Here is an 11,849-nt window from a genome sequence, read left to right as displayed (position 1 = left end):
CTTCCTTTTATGAATCCTTAGTTGTTCTCTTTTCCATGACACGAGGCTTTACCAATTTCCTCAAACCACTACCTGATTGTGTCTCCTTATTCCCAGGTTATGACTCTACTTCTAGAAAATATATAGTTCAGTTCAGTCACTCAGTCGTGTCCAACTCTTTGCGACCCCGTAGACTGCAGCATGCCAGGATTCTATGTCCATCACCAACTCCCAGAGCTTGCTCAAACTCATGTCCATCAAGTCAGTGATGACATCCAACCATCTCATCCTCTGTCATCCACTTCTCCAGTTTTCAATCTTTCCCAGCATCAGGGTCTTTCTAAGGAGTTGGTTCTTCAAAAACATATAGGTCCCAAAGCTAAAACAACCTCAATCTCTCCCTCCTCCCTTTTGTAAACATCTATATTTTCCTGGTCCTTACCACCATCACTCTGTTCCTCTAGGACAAGGATCCTCTCCAGTTTTCAAGGGTAACTCTTACATTTCTTTGTCCACTGTATTTTCTCCCTTCTCCCCAGTAGCCTTGCTCCAGCAATGACTTCTCTACCTTCTGAGCTTTCATCTTTGCCTTCTTTCTCCCCATATGATGATGTCTTATCACCTAAAAATAAAAATCCAACAAATCCCTTTTCTTAACACTACCTTTGCCTCAAATTCATGATCATATCACTCTCCATTCAAACTTCTAAAAAAGTATATGTGGTATACATTTTTTTTTAAAACCACTGCATCGAACACTTTTGGGGCTTCCCAGGTGGCGCTAGTGGTAAAGAACCCACCTGTCAATGCAGGAGACATAAGAGATGTGAGTTCAATCCCTGGGTTGGGAAGATCCCCTCCGGGTGGACATGGCAACCCACTCCAGTATTCTTGCCTGGAGAATCCCATGGACAGAGGAGTCTGGTGGGCTACAGTCCGTGGGGTTGCAAAGAGCTTCATGTGACTGAAGAGACTTAGCAAGCACACATGCATTGAACACTTTATTTTTAAAATTATTTATTTAAGAATTTATTTGACTCTCTGGGTCTTAGTTGCGGCATACAGGATCTTTGGTCTTCATTGCAGTGTGTGCGATCTTTAGCTGTGGCATGTGGGATCTAGTTCCCTGAGCAGGGATTGAACAGGCCCCCTGAATTGAGAACATGGAGTCTGAGCCCCTTGACCACCAAAGAAGTCCCATGTGGCATACATTTTAAAGATGCTTGTATTTGGAGATGGTTATAGATGGACAGGTGTTGTAAGAAATAATACAGAGAGATACATATGCCTTTGTCCATTTTCCTTCAGTGTTTCTACTGTATACATCCTGTATAACTGTGGCACAATATCACATATAATGAACTGATCTACTCAGATGTCTCCAGTGTTACATAAAGCGTCATGTGATTTATCACACGTTTAGGTTTTTGTGAACACCACCACAATCAAGAAAAAGGACAATTTCATCATGACAAGGACTTCTCATGCTATTTTTTATGGCCACAACCTCTCTTCCTCCTTCTCCCTTACCCTGGAAACCACTAGTACATTCCATCCAACTTGTATATATCAATATTTTTTAAAAATAGTAGTATCCCTACTCCATGACATAGATGTACTATAGTTTGTTTAACAGCTTGTCCACATTTGATTGTTTCCAATTTCTTGCTATTATAAAGTTGCTATGAATATTTGTGTACAGGTTTGTGTGTGAACGAGTTTTTATTTAGCTAGGGTAAATATCCAAGAGTGCAGTGCGGTTGCTAATTCCATATGACAAGCACCTATTTACTCTTATCTGTCTATCTATCTGGGCTTCCCAGGTGGCACAGTGGTAAAAAAAAATCTGCCTGCTGATGCAGGAGATGCAGGGGATTCGGGTTCGATCCCTGGCTCAGGAAGATCCTCTGGAGGAGGAAATGGCAACCCACTCCAGTATTCTTGCTGAGAGAATCCCATGGACAGAGGAGCCTGGGAGGCTACAGTCCATGGGGTTGAAAAAAATCAGACATGACTCAGCAACTGAGTGTGCACTAATTATCTATCTATTATCTATCACGGAAAAAAAAACACTACATAAAACTCACAATCTTAACCATTTTTAAATGTATAGTTCAGTAGTGATAAGTATATTCACATTTGAAGTGCAGCAGATCTCCAGAACTTTTCATCTTGTAAATCTGAAGCCGTATCCTTTAAACAACTTCACTTTCTCCATTCTGCCAGCTCCTGGAAACTACTATCTACTTCCTATATCTATGAATTTGACCATGTTTGGGTACCTCATGTAAAGTGGAATCATACAGTTTCGGTCTTTTCTCTCACTGGCTTATTTTACTTAGCATAATGTCCTCAATGTTCATCCACGTTATAACTTGAGTCAGAATTTTCTTCCTTTTTATAAAATTTTTAAAAAATGTTTTAATTTTTATTTGGCTGTGCTGGGTCTTAGTTGCACCATGTGGGGGTCTCTTAGTTGTAGCATGCAGGATTTAGTTTCCTGACCAGAGACTGAATTCGGGCCCCCTGCACTGGGGACACGGAGTCTTACCCACTGGACCACCAGGGAGGTCCCAGAATTTTCTTCTTTTTAAGGCTGTATAATATTCCCTTGTATTTATATTTTACATTTTCTTTATCTATTCATCCATTGATGGACAGTTGGGTTGCTTCCGTTTCTTGGCTCTTGTGAATACTGGTGCTATTAATGTGAGTATACAAGTATCTCTGGGATACTTCTTTTACTTCCATTAGATATATACTCAGAAGTAGGATTGTTGGATTATAAGATAATTCTATTTTTAATTTTTGCAGCAACCTCCATGCTGTTATCCATAGCAGCTGCACCATTTTACAATCCCACCCACAGTGTATGAGGGTTCCAATTTCTTCACATCCTCACCAGCACTTGCTCTTTTCTATTTTTTTGTTTTAGCTTGTTTTTTACAAAATAGTTTCCATCTGAATGGGGTGAGGTAATAGCTCATTGTGGGTTTGATTTGCATTTGTCTAATGATTAGTGATGTTGAGCATCTTTTCATATGCTCACTGGCCATTTGTATATCAGTTTTAGAGAAATGTGTATTCAAGTTCTTTGCCCATTTTTATATTGGGTTATTTTATTATTTGTTATTGAGTTACAGTGTTTTTTAAAAAAATATTTTCTGTATATTAACCCCTTGTCAAATATATGATTTGCAAATATATTCTCTTTCTCTGAAGATTGTCTTTTTATTCTATTAGTTGTGCCCTTTGAGGCACACAAGTTTTCAAATTTGATATAGTCCCAATCATATCTTATTTTTTAAGAAACTGCATATTCTTTTCCAGTATGACTGTTGTTCAGTTGCTTAGGCATGTCCAACTCTTTGCAATCCCATTGACTGCAGCACGCCAGGCCTCCCTGTCCCTCACCATCTCCAGGAGTTTGCCCAAGTTCATGTTCCTTGCATCTGTGATGCCATCCAGCCATCTCATCCTCTGATGCCTTCTTCTTCTGCCCTCAATCTCTCCCAGCATCAGGAACTTTTCCAATGAATCATCTGTTCACATCAGATGACCAAAATACTGAAGCTTCAGCTTTAGCATCAGTCCTTCCAGTGAATATTCAGGGTTGACTTTTCTTAAGACTGACTGTTTGATCACCTTGCTGTCCAACGGACTTTCAGGATTCTTCTCCAGTACCCCAGTCCAAAGGCATCAATTCTTTGGCATTCTGCCTTCTTTACAGCCCAGCTTTCATAACCATACATGACCACTGGGAAGACCACAGCCTTGACTATATGGACCTTTGTCAGCAGAGTAATGTCTCTGCTTTTCAACACACTAGGCTTGTCATTGCTTTCCTGCCAAGAAGCAACCGTCTTCTGATCTCATGGCTGCTGTCACTGTCCGCAGTGATTTTGGAGCCTGTCTGCAGTGATTTTGGAGCCTAAGAAGAGGAAATCTGTCACTACTTCCACCTTTCCCCTTCTATTTGCCATGAATATTGGGGCCGGATGCCATAATCTTAGTTTTTTTAATATTTAGCCTTAAGCTGGCTCTTTCACTTTCCTCCTTCACCCTCATCAAGAGGCTCTTTCTGCCATTAGAGTGGTATCATGGCTGAACCATTTTACATTCCCACCAACAATGTATGAGTGATCTTGTTTCTCTGAATTCTTATCAACATTTGCTGGTAGCACTGTTTTTCAATTTTAGTCATTCTGATGAGTATGTGGTAATATATTTTTGTGGTTTAATTTGCATTTTCCTAATGGTTAATGGTGCTGAACATATTTTCATGTGCTTATTTGTGATGTGAAATTGCTGTTCATGTCTTTTGCCCACTTTCTAATTTTTTTATTGTTGAGTTTTGAGAGTTTTTAATATATTCTAGATACTTGTCCTTTATGGGTTACAAATATTTCCTCCAGTCTGTAGCTTATCTTTTCATCCTCTTAACAAGGGCTTTCACAAAGAAAACATTTTTTAATCTTTACGATTAAATCTCCAATTTATCTTTTTTTGTTTGTTTGTTTGCTTTTGGTGTCATATTTAAGAACTCTACTATACTTTCCCCTTTTTTTCTTCTTTTAGAGAATCATTGCTCTCTTTCTTCCATAAAAATGTTCCATCTGTGTGGTTTGGTGGAAGGGAAGCTAACAAGGGTCCAGCCAATGAGAACACTCCCTCTCCTGGGCCAGAGTGATTGGTTCAAGGGTGGTCAGGTCTCCCAAACTGGACCATTAAAAGCCCTTCCAGAGTCTTTCACAAGGGCCAGTTGGGAAGGATGCTCTCTACTTCTCCACGTGGACAAAGATTTTTCTGAAAAGAAGACAAGCAAAACAGAAATAGGGAGAAAAGGACACAGTGTTTAAGTCATGTTGTGGGTTTTTTTGCTTTTGAGATTTCTGTTTGTTTTCTTATGGATGCGCTGGGTCTTCATTGCTGTGCGCGGGCATTCTTTAGTGGTGGCGAGCAGGGGCTACTGTTCATTGCGGTGCATGGTCTTCTCATCATGGTGCCTTGTCTTGCTGTGTGGAGCAAGGGCTCTAGGCTCAGGGGCTCAGTAATTGTGGCACATGGGCTTACTTGTCCCATGGCCTGTGGAATCTTCCTGGACCAGGGGTCAGATCTGTGTCCCCTGCATTTATAAGTGGATCCTTAACCACTGGACCACCAGGTAAGGCCTCAGTCATGCAGTTTAAACGCCTGAATCCAGGTATACCTTGCTATTTGTGTGATTGGAGAGACATCAAATCAATAATAAGAGCCACCCCACCAAGTCTCCACTCTCTCACCAAGCTGGCTTAAATTAGGTGTACAAGGCACACAATCAAAGAATTCTAGGTAGTATAGCATTCTGTGTTTATCATTCCTCTTTTCTCTTCTTTATTTTACCCTTTGATGGCATGCTTTTTATCATATCACAACCCTGAAACTGCTCTTGCTAAGGTGACTAGTGACAAAATTTTTACAGTCTCTGTTTCTAACTTCTTTGCCATATTTAACATGAAGTAAATGTCAGATTTACTTGCTTCCTGATATTCTTATAGCATCTTTCTCTCTTTCTCTTTTTTATATTCCTTAGAATTGGCCAAATGTTAGGTTCCACACGTCAGAGACCATGAGAGGCATCATCATACGTTATATCATTCAGTTCAGTTCAGTTCAGTTCAGTCGCTTAGTTGTGTCCGACTCTTTGCAACCCCATGAATCACAGCACGCTAGGCCTCCCTGTCCATCACCAACTCCTGGAGTTCACTCAAATTCATGTCCATCGAGTCGGTGATGCCATCCAGCCATTTCATTCTCTGCCGTCCCCGATTCCTCCTACCCCCAATCCCTCCTAGCATCAGACTCTTTCTCAGTGAGTCAACTCGTCGCATGAGGTGGCCAAAGTATTGGAGTTTCAGCTTTAGCATCAGTCCTTCCAATGAACACCCAGGATTGATCTCCTTTAGAATGGACTGGTTGGATTTCCTTGCAGTCCAAGGGATTCTAAAGAGTCTTCTCCAGCACCACAGTTCAAAAGCATCAATTCTTCGGCGATCAGCTTTCTTCACAGTCCAACTCTCACATCCATACATGACCACGGGAAAAACCATAGCCTTGACTAGACGGACCTTGGTTGGCAAAGTAATGTCTCTGCTTTTTAATATGCTATCTAGGCTGGTCATAACTTTCCTTCCAAGGAGCAAGCGTCTTTTAATTTCATGGCTGCAATCAGCATCCGAAGTGATTTTGGAGCCCAAAAAAATAAAGTCTGACACTGTTTCCACTGTTTTTCCATCTATTTCCCATGAAGCGATGGGACCAGATGCCATGATCTTCGTTTTCTGAATGTTGAGCTTCAAGCCAACCTTTTCACTCTCCTCTTTCACTTTCATCACATGGAGCTAAAACCTCCACGGGCTTCCCAGGTGGCGCTAGTGGTAAAGAACCCGTCTGCTAACACAGGAGACAAAGGAGACTTGGGTTCCATCCCTGGGTGGGGAAGATCCTGTGGAGGAGGAAATGGCAACCCACTCCAGTATTCTAGCCTTGAGAATCCCATGGACAGAGGAGCCTGGCGGGCTACAGTTCATGGGATCGCAGAGTCGGGGATGACTGAAGCAAGCACATCCTTTCACATCCTCTGCATTTTATGTTGTTTAGTACTCTTGCCTACAAAATCCCATGGATGGAGCAGCCTGGTAGGCTGCAGTCCGTGGGGTCGCTAGGGGTCGGACACAACTGAGCGACTTCATTTTCACTTTTCACTTTCACACATTGGAGAAGGAAATAGCAACCCACTCCAGTGTTCTTGCCTGGAGAATCCCAGGGACGGGGGAGCCTGGTGGGCTTCCCTCTATGGGGTCACTCAGAGTCGGACACGACTGAAGTGACTTAGCAGCAGCAGCAGCAGTTGCTAAGTCATGTCTGACTCTTTGTGACCCCATGGACTGTAGCCTACCAGGCTCCTCTCTGTCCATGGAATTCTCCAGGCAAGAATACTGGAGTGGGTTGCCATTTCCTTCTCCAGGGGATCTTCCTGACCTAGGGATCAAACTCGCGTCTCCTGCGCTGGCAGGCAGATTCTGTACCACTGTACCACCAGGGAAGCCCCTACATTTTGTATCCTCTCCTTAACTATGCATGTGTGTATTTGTAATTTTGAACCCCAGATCTGGGCTTTGCTTGAAATTTTCTGCACTCAATATTATCTTAAGGATGCTTAAGTTTGATTTTTGGGTAACCACCCCTCACAACTGGCTCACATTAGGCATACAATCAGCCAGCACTTCTTCACAGAAATTTTTTTTATATCCAGGCAACTTGAACAGTCTGGCTATGGGCAAAACCATCTTTTGTTGTCTGGGAACTATCATACCCAACACCTCAACTGATATACAATGATAATATATTACTGATTCAACTGTCTTAAACAGAAAGGAAAATTAATTATCTTTCATAACCAGAACTTTCAAGCTAGCATCTCTGCAGGATTAATAAAGTCATTGGTTCAGCATCATCAGAGAGAATCCTTCCCATCTTCTCATTTACCATCCTCCGGCTAGCACCTTTCACAGTCCCAAGATGACTAGAGTTCCAGGCATCACTGTGATAGCCTATAAAAATGCTCTCTCATCTGTAGCTACACCTATCAAGATACAAACATGCATATGTATGTATAGTCCATGTCTCCATCTAATTAGGGCTTGGTCATGTGACTTGCTTTGGTTGATGGGACAACAGTAAGGAGACACAAAAGAAGACCCTTGAAAAGTGCTTGCACGTTGAGTTGTTTTTTGCTGCGCTTTGGGACCTGAGGCACTATTTAGTGATTAGCTTGCCGGCAGAAAAGAAATGAGCCACCCCCGACCCCTCCAGCTGACTTCCTGAAGACCAACCAGCTTGTCAATTGTCAGACACGTGAGTGAGGCCATTCTAGACCATCCAGCACCAGCTGAGGAAGCCCAGACCACAGGAACCACCTGGCCAACCCACAGAATCATGAGAAATAATAAATGATTCTATATTAAGTCACCCAATTTGGGGGGTGGTTAGTTATGTAGCACAAGCTAATTGATTAATCACATGCAGACATAACAACATGCAGTAACAGGTGAATGCCCATTTGACACCGTATCTGTTTTTAGTGAGAAATGTTTCCTTTTGTATCATTGGCTAGAACCTCATCCACCTATTGCTAAACCCATCCCTTACAAAGGAAACAGAATTACCATGACTGTCCTGGAAACACACAGGGGCCATGCAGAGAGGAGCAGACTGTCCCCCAAATGGGGCTCTGCCAAAAAATAGAAACCTTCTGTCTTTTTGGCATGGTGCCCCAGAGCTGATGGAACATGAAGGGCAGTGGATTTTCCGTGGGCATCCAATAAGCATTTACCACAGGTGGGCTCCCTGTGGTAAATTGCATTTTATGAATCTTCTCATTCTCTCTACCTTCAATTATGGCTGATCAGACTAGGGGTGCACTGAGGCAGAAAGATGAATCCATAAGCGACTCTATGTATTTGGAATTGTATTAGTGTCTATGGGGGTGGGAAATGTATCAGATATGTTAGTGGCTTATGAGGAGGTTGTATTTCACAACAGCAGGGTGGGGTGTAGAGAGACACAGAGGGAATTGAGTTAATGTTTTTCCATTTTCTAGATCCAGTCTTTCCTGGGTCTTGGCTAGCTTTCTGTTCTTGGCTTCACGAAACACTTCCATAATTCTTATAACTAATTTCCCCTTCATTTGCTTGAGCTAGCCCTAATGAGCTTCTGTCACTCACAATAAAAGTGTTTTTAACTCACTGTTCTTATGAAAAGATACCCAACCTTCCTCATAATAAGATAAATGCAAAAGGAAATTACACTCAGATACCATTTATCACTTATCAGATTGGCAAAAAGAGAATAGCCTAACGACTTTATCGGTAAGGCTGTGGGCAAACAGGCACTGTCTTCACGACTGATGCGAGTACAAAACAGTGTAGCCCCCACAGAGGGTGACCTGGCAGCAACCATCAACCTTGAAAATGCATTTACCCTTTGACCTGGTGACCCACTGAGATGGGGAGAACATGTACAAGGTCATTTTTTACAGTTTCATTTGCAGAAGTAAAGGTCTGGAAATAACCCAAATATAACCCATGAAGGACTGGTTAAACTATCCCAGTACAAGCTCACATGGAATACAATGCAGCTGTAAAAATTAATGAAATCCTCTATGCTATAATATGGAAAAGCTTTCAGATAGACTGTAAAAAAAAAGTGCAGAATATTATACATATTACACCTCTGGTGTCAGAAAGAGGAGAAAGAAGAATATATAAGAATATGTATTCTCATTTAAAAATATTTAGATGGGTAAATTTAATAAAGAAATATGGAAAGATGAACAGAAAGTAAGAAAAGAATAAACCTGGTTACTTCTAGGGGCTGGAAAAAATGGCTGAAGTGGATGTATTATTCTGGCTTTTGCAAATGTGAACACATTACTAAAAATGAGCATAAGCAAAAAATAATTCTCCAATTAAAATATTCTATCGCTCTATTCTAGTCTGAAGAACTCAGGGTGGTAGGAAGAAAATATGCTAGGTTGATACCTTATTACTTGTTCATAAAAACACTTAAATCTGGAATGCACTGATGAAAATCCCCAGAGAAGATGTGCAAGAAATATCCCTTTCACCGAATAGCTTCTTGGGTGCTTCCTACGTTTGGCACTATGATTGCTTGCTGAAATCTTACCTCTCCAGGCTGCACTGCATCCAGAAGCCTGATTTTTATGGATATGGGTATTTCTGCTCAGCCAGTCAAAGATTAAGCTGACCAGCCAAGCATATAAAAGAATTGCCAGACAAAGAAATATGTTATATTAAAGATTTCTTTCCAACCTGCAGGGATCAGGTGGCCTCTTAGAGAAATGACAAAATCTATTTTCTCTTCCTAGTATGTTCTTACTGTTGGCACTCTCTCTTTATAGGAGAGGCTAAGTAAAGATTGCTTGTGGGGTGTTGGGTATTGAGCTGGCATCCTCTTACAAGTGTGGGTAGCAGGTTGTGTGAGCCCAGGAAGCAGAGTCTCAGTGAGTGCCTGGTAGTGTGGCCTCTGGGGTCAGACTGAGGCGTTGGGGCACAGCTCTCCCACGTGGTGACTGAGTGATCCTGGGCATTTCAAATTCTTTGTGCCTCTGTTTCAGTGAAAGGGGGATTAAAAAATTCTCTCGCTGTGATTATCAGGAGGATTAAGGGAGTTAATCTATAAAAAATAGTTTAGAGCAATGCTTAGCACATATGAATTTCCCGATAAATGCTAGCATTAAAACAAAGAATAGTGATAGTTTTATTATAATATGACTTCAGGCTAAATAGCAGAGTTGGCAGGTATGTAAAACATTGCCACCCGCCCCCAACTCTCTACTCCCAACCAGTTTGGTGCAATCTTACTGAAGAAGGATTGAAGAAAGGTCTCTGGACACCAATTCTCAGTCATCTAAGGTCATAAAAACAGTTTCAGGGGCTATAATGTGGCAGGCACTGTGCTCAGCTCTGAGGAGGATAAATTGATAAGATAAGACTTGCCTCTATCCTCCCAGAGGTCCTAGGCTACCTGGGGAGATGGACGAGTTAAACAGATGACCCAGTCCAGGGTAAGTGCAATTGATCAGGTTGATTCAAGATGAGAGGGGACACAGCGAGGGGACACACACTAATTTAAACTCAAGGAACTAATGATGAAACAAGTCACCCTCTCCTAGGAACAATGATAATAACTAAGTAATGATGTAATGATAACTATGAAATGCAGCCATACTCCACAAAATTAATAAAAAATTCTAGAATCTAAGGTACAAAAAGCACAAAGGTAAACTTCAGTGGTGGCGAGGCTGCCAGAGAACATATGTTTTAATACTTCCGTGCCACGGATTAATGAACTTCTCTATACTTTGCTTGCAAATTAAAAAGTATATATAATTATTATGATATAGAAAATTAATTATGATTATGAGATAATAATGATGATAACAATTAAACATATTTATGACTTTAACATTATTTGTTTATTTATTTGTTTTGGCTGCACTGGGTCTCAGCTGCTGTGCACAGGCTTTCTCTAGAGGTGGTGAGCAGGGGCTGCTCCTAATTGTGATGCTTGGGCTTCTCACTGTGGTGGCTTCTCTCGAGGAGCACAGGCTCTAGGATGTACAGGCTTCAGCAGTTACGGAGCACAGGCTTAGTTGCCCGGCTGCATGTGGAATCTTCCTGGAGCAGGGGTGGAACCAGTGTCCCTGGCACTGGCAGGCAGATTCTTAACTACTGGACCACCAGGGGAATCCCCTTATTTACAGCCCCTTTCAAGCTCTTGACATCATTAGCTTATTTAATCCTAACAACTTCTATGTGGGTCTACCCTGAACCTCCGGGAGTTGGTGATGGACAGGGAAGCCTGGAGTGCTGTGATTCATGGGGTCGCAAAGAGTCGGACACGACTGAGAGACTGAACTGAACTGAACTGACTCTGAACCTACTTGATTCAGCCTCACTTAGCTCACCCTGACCTTGGAAAAGATATCCTACCTTGGTTTAAAAGGTTGATCTTTTCTTTATCATGTTTTTTTTTTTTTTTGCATTAGTTTCAATTTTTAACTGTATTACATTGAACTATTATTGATTTGCTTACTGATTTATTGGTGCCCCTTAAATCTGGGACTCAAGTTGAGTGTGTCATGCTCCTCACCCTAGTCCTGGTTCTGCTGAGAAATGCTGAGTGAGGAAGGCTTAGGGCAGAAGTATCTATCCTGTCCACTTCAAGTTCTCTGTGCAGTTCCTTCTTGTCAGATGGCATCATGGGAGGAAAGAGAAAGCACTTCCTATTCAGACTTAGACCCTGCC

Source organism: Moschus berezovskii, chromosome 27 (genome assembly GCF_049115385.1).
Source record: "Moschus berezovskii isolate FMDL1 chromosome 27, NW_MosBer_1.0, whole genome shotgun sequence".
Taxonomy (NCBI): domain Eukaryota; kingdom Metazoa; phylum Chordata; class Mammalia; order Artiodactyla; family Moschidae; genus Moschus; species Moschus berezovskii.
The sequence above is the reverse complement of the archived record's forward strand: the minus strand, read 5'-3'. Positions refer to the sequence as shown.